Raw genomic sequence first — 16,128 nt, forward strand, 5'->3', positions numbered from 1 at the left:
GATAATTTAGTTTCCTCATTACCTACTCTAATTCCTTTAATTTCTTTTTCTTCTCTTATTGCTAAAGCTAACATTTCTCAAGCAATATTGAATAGTAATGATGATAGTGGGCAACCTTGTTTTATCCCTGATCTTATTTGGAATGCTTCTAGTTTATCCTCATTACATATGATGCTTGTTGATGGTTTTAGATAGATGAGACTGAGCATTTTAAGGAAAATTCCATTTATTCCTATGCTCTTTAGTATTTTTAATAGGAATGGGTGTTAGATTTTATCAAATGTTTTTTTCTGCATCTATTGAGATAATCACATGGTTTTCATTAGTTTGGTTATTGATGTAATCAATTATGCTAATAGTTATCCTAATATTGAACCAGCCCTGCATTCCCAATATAAATCACACTTGGTCATAGTGCATTATTCTGATAATAACTTGCTGTAATCTCTTTGCTAATATTTTATTTAAGATTTTTGCATCAGTATTTATTACATAAATTGGTCTAAAAATTTCTTTCTCTGTTTTGACCCTATCTGGTTTAAGTGTCAACATCATAGCTGTGTCACAAAAGGAAGTTGGTAGGACTCTTTTTTCCCCTATTTTTCCAAATAGTTTGCATAGTAGTGGAATTAATTTTTTTCACAATGTTTGGTAGAATTCACTTATAAATCCATCTGGCTCTGGAGATTTTTTTTTTCTAAAATGGGACTATTTGAGTAATTTATTTCTTCCTCTTTTAATCTGGGTAATCTATATTTTTGTAAGTATTCATCCATTTCACTTAGATTATCAGATTTATTGGCATAGAGTTACGCAAAATAACTTCTAATTATGTTTTAATTTCCTTTTCACTGGTGGAAAATTCACCCTTTTCATTTTTGATACTAACAGTTTGCTTTTCTTTTCTTTTTCTAATCAAACATAGTTGATCATTATATAATGTTGCTGATATTGTGTACAATATTTTCCTGGTTCTGTTCATTTCGTTTTGCATCAGTTCACAGAAGTCTTTGCAGGTTTTTCTGAAATCTGCCTGTTTCTTTTTTATGGAACAATAGAATTCCATTGCATTCACATACCACAAGTAGTTCAGACATTCCCTGATTGATGGGCATTTGCTCAATTTCCAATTCTTTGCCACCACAAAAAGAGCTGCTCTAAATATTTTTGTATATGAAGTCCCTTTTTATGCTCTCTTTGGGATACAGATGTAGTAGTGTATTTATCTAGTAAAGCAAAAATGCTATCAAAGAGTATGCACAGTCTGATTATCCTATAGGCATAGTTCCAAATTTCTCTTCAGAATGGTTGGATCAGTTCACAACTCCATCAACAATGCATTAGTGTCCCAATTTTTCCACTTTTTCTCAAGTATTTACAATTTTCCTTTTGGTCATATTAGGCACTCTGGTAGGTGTGTGGTGGTAACTCAGAATTGTTTTATTTTGCACTTCTCTAATTTTTTCATATGACTATAGGTAGCTTAAATTTTTTTCATTTGGAAATTACCTTTTCATATCTTTTGACTATTTGTTAATTGAGGAATGACGTGTGTTCTTATATATTTGACTTAGTTCTTTCTATATATATTAGAAATGAGGACTTTATCAGAAACACTGGCTGTAAAATTTTTTCCCATTGTTTTGCTTCCCTGCTAATATTGGCTGAACTGGTTTTGTTAGTGCAAACTATTTTTAATTTTATGTAATCAAAATTATTCATTTTGGATTTCATAATGTACTCTATTTCTTGTTTGGTCACAAATTCCTCCCTTCTTCAAAGATCTGACAGTTAAATGATTGATTCTTCATGCTTCTAATTTGCTTATAGTATCATCCTTTATTTCTACATCACAGACTCATTTCAACCTTATCTTGGTATAATGTGTGAAATATTGATCTACGCCTACTTTCTGTCATAATTTTACATTTTCTTTTCCAGTTTTCCCAGCAGTTTTTATCAAATAGTGAATTCTTATCCCAGAAGCTGGAGTCTTTGGGTTTATCAAACAGTGGATTCCAATAGTCATTGACTATTGTGTGGTCCTAATCTATTCCACTGACCTCTATTTCTTAGCCAGTACCAAATGACTGCCACTTTATATTAGTTTTAAGTCTGGTAGGACTAGGTCACCCTCTTTTGTATTACTTATTTCATTAATTCCCTCAAAATGCTTATAGAGAAGAACAAAAGGTTCTACTAGATGAATTTTGTTATTTTTTTCTAGATTTATAAAATAGTATTTATTGCAAATTTTCATTACAATTGATTATAATGATGTGTTAGATTTTGGATTTTTGTATTAGATATATTTTTGTGGAATTGTTGTTTTTATTATATTAGCAACTAATGAGCAATTAATATTTTCCCAATTGTTTAGATCTAACTTTATTTGTATCATTCATTTCTTTCCCCAATTTCCCTTCTCTCTTAAATTATTTTTAAGCCACCCCCAACCAAAAATTAAACTCGAAATACAAAAATTAAAAGGAGAAATCAATAAAATTGAAAGTAAAAAAACTATTGAATTAATAAATAAAACCAAGAGTTGGTTTTATGAAAAAGCCAATAAAATAGATAAACCTTTGGTAAATTTGATCAAAAAAAAGAAAGAGGAAAATCAAATTGATAGTCTTACAAATGAAAAGGGGGATCTTTCCACCAATGAAGAGGAAATTAGAGAAATAATAAGGAGTTACTTTGCCCAACTTTATGCCAATAAATTTGATAACTTAAGTGAAATGGATGACTTCCTCCAAAAATATAGGCTCCCTAGATTAACAGAGGAGGAGATAAATAGCTTAAATAGTCCCATTTCAGAAAAAGAAATAGAACAAGCTATTAATCAACTCCCCAGGAAAAAATCCCCAGGGCCAGATGGATTCACATGTGAATTCTACCAAACATTTAAAGAACAATTAGCCCCAATGTTATATAAATTATTTGAAAAAATAGGGGATGAAGGAGTCCTACCAAATTCCTTTTATGACACAGACATGGTACTGATACCTAAACCTGGTAGATCGAAAACTGAGAAAGAAAATTATAGACCAATCTCCTTAATGAATATTGATGCTAAAATCTTAAATAAGATATTAGCAAAAAGACTTCAGAAAATCATCTCCAAGATAATACACTATGATCAAGTAGGATTTATTCCAGGAATGCAGGGCTGGTTTAATATTAGGAAAACTATTAATATAATTGACCATATTAATAATCAAATTAATAAGAACCATATGATCATCTCAATAGATGCAGAAAAAGCATTTGACAAAATCCAACATCCATTCCTACTAAAAACTCTTGAGAGTATAGGAATAAATGGATTATTCCTTAGAATAATCAGGAGTATATATTTAAGACCGTCAGTAAGCATAATATGCAATAGAAATAAACTGCAACCTTTCCCAGTAAGATCAGGAGTGAAACAAGGTTGCCCACTATCACCATTACTATTCAATATAGTACTAGAAATGCTAGCCTCGGCAATAAGAGCCGAGAAAGAGATTCAAGGAATTAGAGTAGGAAATGAGGAAATTAAACTATCACTTTTTGCAGATGACATGATGGTATACTTAGAGAACCCCAAAGACTCTGCTAAAAAGCTACTAGAAATAATTCAAAATTTCAGCAAAGTGGCAGGATACAAAATAAATCCACATAAATCCTCGGCATTTTTATATATCACTAACAAAATGCAACAGCAAGAGATACAAAGAGAAATTCCATTCCAAACAAATGTTGAGAGTATAAAATATTTGGGAATCCATCTACCAAAGAAAAGTCAGGAATTATATGAGAAAAATTACAAAACACTTGCCACAAAAATAAAATCAGATTTAAATAATTGGAAAGACATTCAGTGCTCTTGGATAGGCCGAGCGAATATAATAAAGATGACAATACTCCCCAAACTAATCTATTTATTTAGTGCTATACCAATCAGACTCCCAAGAAACTATTTTAATGACCTAGAAAAAATAACAACAAAATTCATATGGAAGAATAAAAGGTCAAGAATTGCAAGGGAACTAATGAAAAAAAACTCAGAGGAAGGTGGTCTAAGTGTACCTGATCTAAAGCTATATTATATAGCAGCAGTCACCAAAACCATTTGGTATTGGCTAAGAAATAGACCGGTAGATCAGTGGAACAGATTAGATACAAAGGACAAAAAAGGGTACATCTATAGCAATCTAATCTTTGACAAACCCAAAGATTCCAACATTAGGGATAAAAATTCATTATTCGGAAAAAACTGTTGGGAAAACTGGAAATTAGTATGGCAGAAATTAGATATGGATCCACACTTAACACCATATACCAAGATAAGATCAAAATGGGTCCATGATTTAGGCATAAAGAGGGAGATAATAAATAGATTAGAGGAACAGAGGATAGTCTACCTCTCAGACTTGTGGAGGAGGAAGGAATTTATGACCAGAGGAGAACTAGAGATCATTATTGATCACAAAATAGAAGATTTTGATTACATCAAACTAAAAAGTTTCTGTACAAATAATACTAATGCAAACAAGATTAGAAGGGAAGTAACAAATTGGGAAAATATTTTTAAAAACAAAGGTTCTGACAAAGGTCTCATTTCCAAAATATATAGAGAACTGACCATAATTTATAAGAAACCGAACCATTCTCCAATTGATAAATGGTCAAAGGATATGAACAGACAATTCTCAGAGGAAGAAATTGAAACTATATCCACTCACATGAAAGAGTGTTCCAAATCACTACTGATCAGAGAAATGCAAATTAAGACCACTCTGAGATACCACTACACACCTGTCAGATTGGCTAAGATGACAGGAACAAATAATGACAAATGTTGGAGGGGATGTGGGGAAATTGGGACACTAATACATTGCTGGTGGAGTTGTGAAAGAATCCAGCCATTCTGGAGAGCAATCTGGAATTATGCCCAAAAAGTTATCAAACTGTGCATACCCTTTGACCCAGCAGCGCTACTACTGGGATTATATCCCAAAGAAATACTAAAGAGCGGAAAGAGACATATATGTGCCAAAATGTTTGTGGCAGCTCTTTTTGTTGTAGCTAGAAACTGGAAGATGAATGGATGTCCATCAGTTGGAGAATGGTTGGGTAAATTGTGGTATATGAAGGTTATGGAATATTATTACTCGGTAAGAAATGACCAGCAGGAGGAATACAGAGAGGCTTGGAGAGACTTAAATCAACTGATGCTGAGTGAAATGAGCAGAACCAGAAGATCACTGTACACTTCAACAACAATACTGTATGAGGATGTATTCTGATGGAAGTGGAAATCTTCAACATAAAGAAGATCCAACTCACTTCCAGTTGATCAATGATGGACAGAGGTAGATACACCCAGAGAAGAAACACTGGGAGGGGAATGTAAATTGTTAGCACTAATATCTGTCTGCCCAGGTTGCATGTACCTTCGGATTCTAATGTTTATTGTGCAACAAGAAAATGATATTCACACACATGTATTGTACTTAGACTATATTGTAACACATGTAAAATGTATGGTATTGCCTGTCGTCGGGGGGAGGGAATAGAGGGAGGGGGGGGTAATTTGGAAAAATGAATACAAGGGATAATATTATAAAATATATATATATATATAATAAAAAAAATTATTTTTAAGCCTCCTTTTGAGCTTTTCTATGACTTCTGGAGAGACTACTATCTGGCTTTTTGGTGGGGTTTTATCCATAGGTGTTTTGAGATTGCTGTCCTCTTCTAAATTTGGGTTTTGATTTTTCCTATTACCAGAATAAATTTCTAGGGTCAGATTATTTTTTTTTGTCATTATTTGCTCTCTTTTTTTTACCTTTTCTTTTAAATTTGATCTCTGCTCCCTTGGTGAAAGGACTACTGATTCAGTATTCTTGTGCCAGTTGCTACAGGCCAGGGCAATTTATTTGATGTTGTTTCTATGTTGCCACAGAGGACCCTTATGTCTGGTGCTGAGCAAGGAGTGCACTGCTAGAGGCTGGAGGAGTCTGGCAGCTTTTCTGCTGCTAAGCTGGGCTCCAGGAGTGGTGACTGGCTTGGGCTGAGCCTGGTGGGGTGTTCTGCATTGTCCCCAGGCTACCATGAAGCCCAGGGCAATTTCCTCACTGGAAGATACCTGCTTGCCTGGGACTATGCTGAAGCTCTCTGCTAGAGAACATCTGCCTGCCCCAAGCTACCCTGAAGATGTTCTGAGAGCTGGAGTCTGCCAGCTTGTTGGCATTTGCCCATTCCACCACACTAGAACTCAGGCTTTCCTGCAGGTTTGCTGAGATGTGGCTCTCTGGAAAAGCTTCCCATCCTGGACTATATCCCTTCTTACCTGAGTGAGACCTGATGATCCTCCAGGTTTTCCAAGCTAACAACTTATTTCCTCCCATCTCCTTTCTGGTTCCAGGACTCCAGGACCTGTCTTGTGTCTTATGGCATTATTTTGTGGTTTTCTGGAAGTGAACGTGGGAAACTTACAACAATTCACTACCCATTAAATTTCTTCTTATGGGTTTGTATCTTGTGCATCTTGGTTCCATTATGTCTCTTTGTCATGGGTATCTTTTTTGTTTATTGATTTTTCTAGCCTTCCTTCTTGAATTCAGGCTTTGAATTATGTCCAGGCTCTTTGAACTTCTGGAAAGAATACTGGGTTCTTGTAGGGTCCTAGTCTATACATGCTAATACTCTGCTTCTGCTTTCTCTCATTATTGAGGGCTGTATTCTTCAAGTGACTCAGAGGCAGCTCAGATCAGGGAACTGTAAACTTTCAGTGTATTCTAAGCAGTTTTATCTAAGATAAAATCTGATCACTGCCTTCCTTGTCTAAGCTTTGTAAGCTCCACATAGTCAGAGCCACAGGTTTATCTCTTGGTTTAAATTCTGCCTCATTTGCTCAATTGCAGGCTCTAGATTGGATCTATGAATGAAACCTTTGATTCTTCTCCAAGATCAGCGGGACATGGTCACTAGCTTCCTTCTGCACTAAAACTGCAATTACTTTTTGTACTGGTACATGACAACTGTAGGTCCCAGGCCTAAGTTGCAAAGTTATGAATGGATCTTCTTGACTAAACCCTCTCCCCTTTAGTATCTCCTATCTCCCTAGGCTGAACTCAATTTGAAAAGTCATTCAGAACAGTTTCTCCTTGGATTTTCCAATCATTGTGAAGAAATACTACTGTGCTATAAGAAATGATGAATAGGATGGCATCAGGAAAATCTGGAAAAACTTATATGAACTGAAGCAAAGTAAAGTGAGTAGAGAACTAGGAGATCATTGTATATAGAACAGTAATATTGTAATAATGATCAATTGTGAAAAGCTTAGAGACTCTGATCAATACACTGATCTAAAATGCTTTCAAGGCATTCATAATGAAAAATGCTATTTACCTTTAGAGAGAGAACTGATGAACTCTGGGTACAGATGGAAGCATACTTTTTCATTTTTTTATTTTTTCTTGCAACACAGCTAATATGGAACTGTTTTGCATGACTTCACCTATATACATGATATCATATTGTCTGCCTTCTCAATGAATGGGGGAGGGACTGGAGGGAAGGAGAAAAATTGAAACTCAAAAAAATTTGTTAAATTCTCCAAACAAACAAATAAAGGATTTCCAAATTACTAGGGTTTAGTATTCTTTTTAGACTTTTGAAGTGGGTGTAGGAGAAATCTGGGCAGAGCAGCTTCTTCCTACTCCACCATCTGTGTTAATCTCCTCAGGGCCTTTCGTCCCAAGATAGTAATCTCACTGAGATTTCTTTCCCAATCAGAATATAGTTGAATGTCTAAAATCTACTCAACTTTATTATCTGTAATAAGAGAGCCTGTATCATAAAAATTAATGCCACTTAATATACATAAGAACATTGGCACCCAACTGCTAGGGTGTAAATATCAATGGCCAGTCATGACTCTAGAGTAGGGGACCTGTGTTCAGATCCTATCTCTGATGCTTACTACCCATGTGACCTTGAGAAAACCACATAAAATTCCTGGGCCTCAGTTTATTCATCTATAAAATGAGAGAGTTAAACTAGAAGGTCTCTATGATCCATAGAAATGAGCATAGAAACTGGCATTAAAAGCTTCTCCACTTCTTCCAAGCATCTTGGAATAATTGTTCTTGTCTTTTTTTCCCTTTTTCCAGCTCAGAAAGTTCATCTCTTTAAGTCTCAGTCTCTTCCTTGCCAGTAGCAGATGTGATACAGAGATTTCTTGTAGGCGGCTCTGCCCCAATCACATCTGGTTAGGCAGAAACCCCCTCTCTTTCTCTGGCAGCCCAAAAACAGACAGTTCTAGTTGAATCCCAAAGCAATCTGTGTTTCTTCATTTACTCCATTCTCCTTCCATTCCTGGTCTAGGCTTCATTCAATAAACATTTATTAAGTGCTTACTATTTATGAATTCACTGTTCCCCTTTTCTGGTTTTTAGAGCAGGATTATTTTTTCTAATTCTCAGATTTTTTTCCGGGGTCCTGCTGTCTTCCTATAGCTTTTGGGTTAGAAAGTGTCTTCCAGGTCTGAATTTCTGCTGTCTTATCATCCCTTTTTATCAATGTAATAGTATTTTATTTTATTTTTTCCAATTACATGTAAAAGTAGTTTTCAGCATTCACTTTTATAAGATTTTGAGTTCCAAAATTTTCTCCCTTCCTCCCTTGACAATAAGCAATCTGATATAGATTATACCTATGCCTCTGGCTCTTACTAATGGTATGACCTTGGACAAATAGCATAACCTCAATTTTCTTGCTTATAATGAGAGGGGATGGACTAGATGGCCTCCAAGGGCCCTTCCAGCTCTTGAATAAATTACTGATGTTATTTTTTTTATTCAAATGATTGTAATGTTTGGTTCTTCCATAAAGTCTTTAGCTGTGTATGGTAATCTCTTTGTTATAGCATCAAAAAAACAAACCAAACCAAAACAAACAAAAATCATCACTCCCAGATGATCCCTTCCTCAAAGTCCTCCTTTGAAGAATTATAATTCAGCAAAACCAAACAATATATTATCTATTCTGACAATGTATACCTTATTCTGTAACTAGAGCACACCACTTTTCTGTCAAGGGACGCTTGCTTCACCAACAGTCTTCTGACCTCAAGATCAGTTACTATGTCTATCAGAGTTCTTATGTTTTTTAATGTTGTTTTCTTTTACATCATAGTCTTTCTTCCGACATCATTTCATACAGAACTTCCAAAAATTGTTTATGATTTTTACATAATTTCTTCTTTGCTGTTGTCATTTCTGTTTTATTTTTCCAGTCGTGTCCTACTCTTGGCAAAGATACTCAAGTATTGGATTTGCCATTTTCTTCTCTATCTCATTTTACAGATGAGGAAACTGAGACAATTGGGATTAAGCAAATTGCTAGGGTCACATAGCTAGTAAGTCTTTGAGGTCAGATTTGAATTCACAAAAAGGAGTCATCCTGACTCCAGGACCGGTGTTCTATCCCCTGTATCACTTAATTAAATAATATTCCCTTACATTCGTGTCCTCAAGTTTGTTTAGCAACCCCCAATGAATGGCTATACACAGTTTGCTTCCATTTATTTGCTACCCCCAAAAGTATTGCCATAACTATTTTTGTTCATAAGTATTTTTTTCCTTTGAATATATGCTGAATATGTCTATTTTCTCTCATTCTACTATCTACTCCACTCAGTATCTTCTCCAAACATATAAATGTACATAGATACACCATACATATGTATATCCTTCTTTCTCCCCATCTGTCTTTGGAGCTCTCTCATCCCTTGGCAGAGAGGTCTAAGACATTGCTTATGTTACACACTGTATTACTCTAATCTTCTCTTTTTTGTAAACTGACTTTCAGAGCAATAATTCACTAAGGGGGCTCAATGGGGCTGCACATTTCTCCTATGATCTTTATGAAATTTGGATAAATTTTCCATCAACATATGATCTCCTACATTCAGGTCAATGCAGTGATGAAGGAAGTCAAGGGGGAGAGTTACCACAGCAGGGGAATGGCTAAGCTATCCTGAGAATGTCCACTACCTATTTGTGGGTTGCCATGTGGCCTTCATTTTCCTGCCTGTCCCATGCTTTTTGCTTGTCAGCACTCTCTATGGACTGATTTCATGGCTGACTTTGGAAACCGACTCTGCTTTTGGCTGGTGATTTTGCCTGCTTCCTTTTCACCCTGACTAGAAAATGAGTCTCTCATAATCCTTCTCCAACCCTCCTACCTCCTGACAACTTCCCTCCCTCCTCCCACTATAGCTCTAATACTTTAATTTTCTCATTAGCTGCTTGGCTTTGGACTATTCCCCAAAGCAAATTTTTGCTCAAATATTTTCCATCTGAAATTCATGTTTGGAAACGAAAGCATCTCACAGTGAAGAATCTTTAATGGGGTAGAATAGAATTAGGGTATTATTGGAAAAGACAAGTTTGTGTCTCCAAATCACTTTCAAACATTACAAAAAAACAAGCCCTTCATCTCTTGGGTTCCTGTCCAACAGGCAGCAGGCCCAATGCAAATCTGATTACGACCAAGAATTATGCCAACTGGAGGCCAGAGAAGGACTAAAACATGGACAGGTGCTAGTGGTTGGCACTGAATACTGTTCAGTTTTCAGATCCCCTGTTAATTTACTGCTGACATTAAGCCAGAAGGGATTGTTAATTCACTAGAATTCAAAATAAGGATATTAAAAAAAATCTCAGTAGGTTAAAATGATATGCTAAATTTAACAGGGTAAAAGTTAATAAGAATAAATGTAAAGTCTGATTCTTAGGTTCAAAAAATCAACTGAATGAACATTGGATGGGGAAGATATGATTTAATAAAATTTCACTTGAAATGAACTCCCAGGGAATAGGTTTTTCTTTTGCCCTTCTTTTTATGCCCAGAACTTAATATAAAACCTGGTGCACAGTAGGAGCTTAATTTGATTGTTGACTTCATTTGTAGTAAACAGAAATCTCAGTATCAATTAAAAATGTGATGTAGAAAATAATTTTGTCTTTCATTTTAAATTTAAGTAAAAAAGAAAAGAAAAATGCTATGTACACAGCAAAACATAAAAGATTTAAGATATAAAGCAATAAATATTTAAAAAATTTAAATGCAATCTCAGATTACATTAGAAAAGCAGATTATAGAAAAAAGCTAGAAAAAAGGAGTTGATAACTCCTTTTGTCTTCCTCTGGGGGTCAGATTAAATCTGCAGTATTGTTTTTAGTTTTAATGCCACCTTTTAAGAGAGACATTGCCAAGTTGGATTGTGTCCAGTTGAGGACTGTGTCCAAGAATAATGATGAGGTGACTTGAAACTATGTTAAAAAATCTGGGAAAGTTTAGACTAGAGAAGAAAACAATTTGGATAGGGGGATGGGAACAACATAATAAAATTCTTAAAATAATTGGAGATCTATCATGTGAAGAGTGATATGAGTTATTCCATGTAGCTTTGAAGATGATGACCTAGAATAGTAAGTGAAGAGCAGATTTTGTTTCAGCATAAGGAAGACCTTCCTAACAAATAGGATGCTGAATATAGAATAGACCATTTCTTCTTCTTTTTTAAATTTATTTTTAATTTTAAAAATTAAAGCTTTTTATTTTCAAAACATTTGCATAACAACATTCACCTTTGTAAAACCTTGTGTTCCAAATTTTTTTTTTCCTTTACTTCTCCTCACCCCTCCCCTGGATTGCAAGTAATCCAATATGTTAAACATGTGCAATTCTTCTATACATATTTCCACAATTATCATGATGCACAAGAAAAATCAGATAAAAAAGGAAAAATGAGAAAGAAAACAAAAAGCAAACAAACAACAACAAAAAAGTGAAAATGTTATGTTGTGATCCACACTCAGCCCTCACAGACCTGTCTCTGGGTGCAGATGGTTATCTCCATCACTAGACCATTGGAACTAGCCTAAATCAACTAATTGTTGATAAGAGCCACGTCCATCAGAATTAATCATTACATAATCTTCTTGTTGCTGTGAGTAATGTTCTCTTAGTTCTATTCACTTCACTTAGCATCAGTTCCTGTAAGTCTCTCCAGTCCTCTCTTAGATCATCCTGCTGATTGTTTCTCATAGAACAATAATATTCCAGAACATCCATATACTATAACTTATTCAGTCATTCTCCAGCTGATGGGCATCTACTCAGTTTCCAGTTTCTTGCATTACAAAGAGGGCTGCCACAAACATTCTTGCACATACAGGCTCCTTTTCCTCCTTTAAGATCTCTTTGGGATATAAGTCCAGTAGTAACACTGCTGGATCAAAGGGTATACACAGTTTTATAGCCCTTTGGGCATAGTTCCAAATTGCTGTTCAGAATGGTTGGATCAGTCCACAACTCCACCAACAATATATTAGTATCCCAGTTTTCTCAATCCCCTTTAACATTTATCATTATCTTTCCTTGGCATCTTGGCCAATCTGAGGGGTATGTAATGGTACTTCAGAATTATCTTAATTTGCGTTTCTCTGATCAATAATGATTTAGAACATTTTTTTCATGAGTATAAATGATTTTAATTTCTTCATCTGAGAATAGACCATTTCATGAGATGATGAACTCTCCATAATTGAAGGTGTTTAAAAAGTTGTTACAGGGCATTTATGCATAAAGTAGAAAATAGACTATAGGACACATAAAGTCTTAAGATTTTACCGTTTTCCAGGCCTTGGCGCTACTTCCAGGCTGGATTATAGCCTGAGGTCATTCCATGTGTCAGAAATCTAACTTCCCAAGCTCTTGGGGGATGAAAATGTGCTTGCTACATAATATATATCAGCCACTGAATGAGCCTCTCTGACAACTATCTATCCCAGTGGAGGTCAGGTCAGGATTTCAAGCTTGGCCAACTCACCCCAATTGAGCCAGTCCCCCTCAATTTTCCCCACACCCATATTTCTGTGCCCAGAAGCACTAGAGAAAAATAACATCTACCATCTCAAACATGCTCTTCCTTTGAGTTTGATGTGGGTGGGGCTCTCTATTCCCACGGCTTTCCCAAGCTAAATTCAAGAAGGGCAAAATCTCTATATCCTCTGGCCAGAAGGCCAAACTGTCCTTGCTGGCAGCAAGCATAACCTTTGCCTTCAGGGATGCTGAAGGGACATAGTTTGGCAGGAGAGAATTGAGAGGAGGAATCCTAAAGCAACTGATACATACCAAGATGTCCCAAATAATATCCCATGCTGGAAAGGAAATCTTACCCAACTGACTCAGATCTCCATTGCAATTATTCTCTAATTCCCATTGCTAGACAAGGAACACAAGTGCATATGATCCTTTCTTTCTGTTTTCTCCAAGGGAGGGAAAGACTGTTAGAAGAATGAAAATCCAGAAGCCCCCCTATTCTCTCCTCCCCTTCAGGTTTTCACTGAAAAACAAAGATGAAAAATCCTTGAACAACTCACCAGGCTGTTGTGAGGTGGTAAAAGAAAGGGGGTATGTGATAGATATTCCAGTGATTTTCTGGCTCGATGAATGACAAGGAATTTATTGTGGTTTGCTAAATGCCCCAAATGATATTAAGCTCTTGGAATAACAATGCAAAAACATTCAATCCCTGTCCTCAAGGAACTTATGTTGGTCAGGATAGGACATCCAGGCCATAGAGACCGTGAGTAGAGTCACAGAGAAATAGATAGTTAGATGTTTCTTTACCAAGAAGGGCAGTACTGATTTGGTTACCATTCCAACAGCTAAAGGTGGAGAGTGGTGCAGTGAGGCAAGGTGAGGGTGGGCAGAAGAGAAAGGGTTCAAAGGCTGATTAGAAATCAGTGGAAACAGAGGAGGGAGGATGGTTTGTATGGGACTAGAGTGAATTCTCACTCATCAGGAGACCAGAACCCAAGTTCAGGAGCTAGAATGCAAGGTGAGAGATGAAGGTTGGAGTGCAGGTATATGGCATGAAAATGGCCAGGAAATTTTAAAATGTCATTAATTTTTCTCTAGGACTGGCTGCAGCCAAGATATGGATTGATTAAAGGATATCCATAATCACTCAAAAGTTCTTGCTATACAGTTTGACTGTAGAATGGACTTGGATCTTTGCCAACTGGTCATGATGTGGACAATCAACACCATATTTGTTAGAGTTGGTTTGGATCAGCATGAGTTATTGTAAATATTATAAATTATCAGGGTTATGAGGGTTTCCTTGACTAACTTTCTGGACTTGGGTCTGAATCCCTTCTGTGTTCATCATACACATGAAAGTTTTTTTCTATATTGAATGCTCTTATTGGCCTGAGCATTTTGGGAAAACATGTTCAGCTTTTGCCTTTAGAAGAGGGGAAGGTCATCTTTTGGGCACAAAGGGGAGTGAGAGAAGGAATTCTAGACAATGACCAAAAACCAAGTTTCTCCCAAATAATATCCAAACTTGGAACAGAGATCTCTAAGCCAAAGAGATTGTCAAAACAAACCCAACTCCAGGTTGGGGCATGAACCAGGTCTAAGAAGCATCTCCAAAATTATACCCAGGTCCTCACATCACAGGAGTTGTCTTATTACTAGTTATTCATGTTCTCCATCCAGCAAAGGACCCTACATAGTCCTTAAGAAACAGGTAACACACAGGAAAGCACATTTATTAGTTTCTGTTTCTAATATTCAAATTCATGTACTATCACTGAAGGATGGATCTCAGAGCTGAAAGATGTTTTAGGAGATCCTTTGATCCTTTAAATTTTAAATTTGATCCTTTAAATTTTATAATGCTATATTAAGTGCATTATAAATATCATCTTATTTGATCTTCACAACAAACCTGGGAGGTAAATGTTATTATTATCACCATTTTACTGATGAAGAATTTGTGTGTTCCCAGCCCCAGGCCCAGCATTCTATCCATTGTGCCCAGCCATCCTATAGGCTACAGATTCCTTGCAAATATAAGATGAGAGAGATTACTCTGATAAATAATCTGCAACCAGAAAACTACCATGAAGTCATCCTGGCTCCTCACACCTAATCCCAATTAGATCTGCTAAGGAGGCAAATGCTAAGTCATTAGGACTAAAATGAATAACCACTCTCACTTTCGGATGTAATTCATGTGTCAGTTGGAACTCACTTAGAAACCTTTTTTCATTCTTTTGGCTCTTAGCACCCACATAGGAAATGTAAGGAACTATATGTATGATACTCGACCAATACCAGCTCTCTACTTATAAACATAAAGTTGACAATCTTCCAGAAGAAAATTTTATTATAAGAAAGGAGACAAAACAAAGAGCCTTGAATGCTCCAAATTGTATCTTTGCTCTTCTTTACTAGCTATGTCTGTAAGACAATTGTTCATTGTTGTCAAGAACATTAGTGGTCCAGCCATCTCTTTCTAGAGGGCTTGCATTCATGGACAGAACTTGGGTTACAAAAATAAAATATTTAATCTCTACTGAAATTTTTCCTTTCCTTTCATTGTGATTTTTGACAACAAACACTTATTCTGCACTAGGCTTCACTAGGCTGCCCAAGGGATATGTGATACAAAAGATAAAAATCCCCGGCCCAGAGGATTAACTAGGTGAGGGTCCTTTGGGGGAACTTTCTGAAAGTTTCCCTCAGGAAACCCCATGCCTGGTTGGGACTGCCTTCATACAGATTCCCATTCCTTACTCTTTACCCCTCTATATGTATACAAAATAAGGCAGATCCTCTTCTTATTCCCTTTCTCTCTAGCCTAGTCTTTCTCTTCTCTGTCATCTTGCTCCAGTTTCTCTTCAGGATTAGCACCTATAGTTGTAATGTTCTGGTTAATTTTCTGGAGACTCTCCAAATGGGTCTTGGTTTCAATGAAATAATCACAAGAATAGTCAGGAATAAAGTCCAAAGTCTTTATTATCTCCTTCACATCTGTCTCCTTCACCTGGGGCCGGGCTAGCTTTCTGGAGGACCTTCAGATGGGTCTTGGTCTTCTTAGTGGAGGAATGCAGGAGGCAGGAGAGCCACCAAGATGGTGGGAGATGGAATGTTCCTCTTCCAATCCATGTTGGTCCTTATATACTCTATTACAAGTTTATCATCATAGGTGTCAATCTTGTAGAATAGGTGTACAATAGTCTTATGTCTCAGAGAATCCAATGA

Source organism: Sminthopsis crassicaudata, chromosome 2 (assembly GCF_048593235.1).
Source record: "Sminthopsis crassicaudata isolate SCR6 chromosome 2, ASM4859323v1, whole genome shotgun sequence".
Classification (NCBI taxonomy): Eukaryota; Metazoa; Chordata; class Mammalia; order Dasyuromorphia; family Dasyuridae; genus Sminthopsis; species Sminthopsis crassicaudata.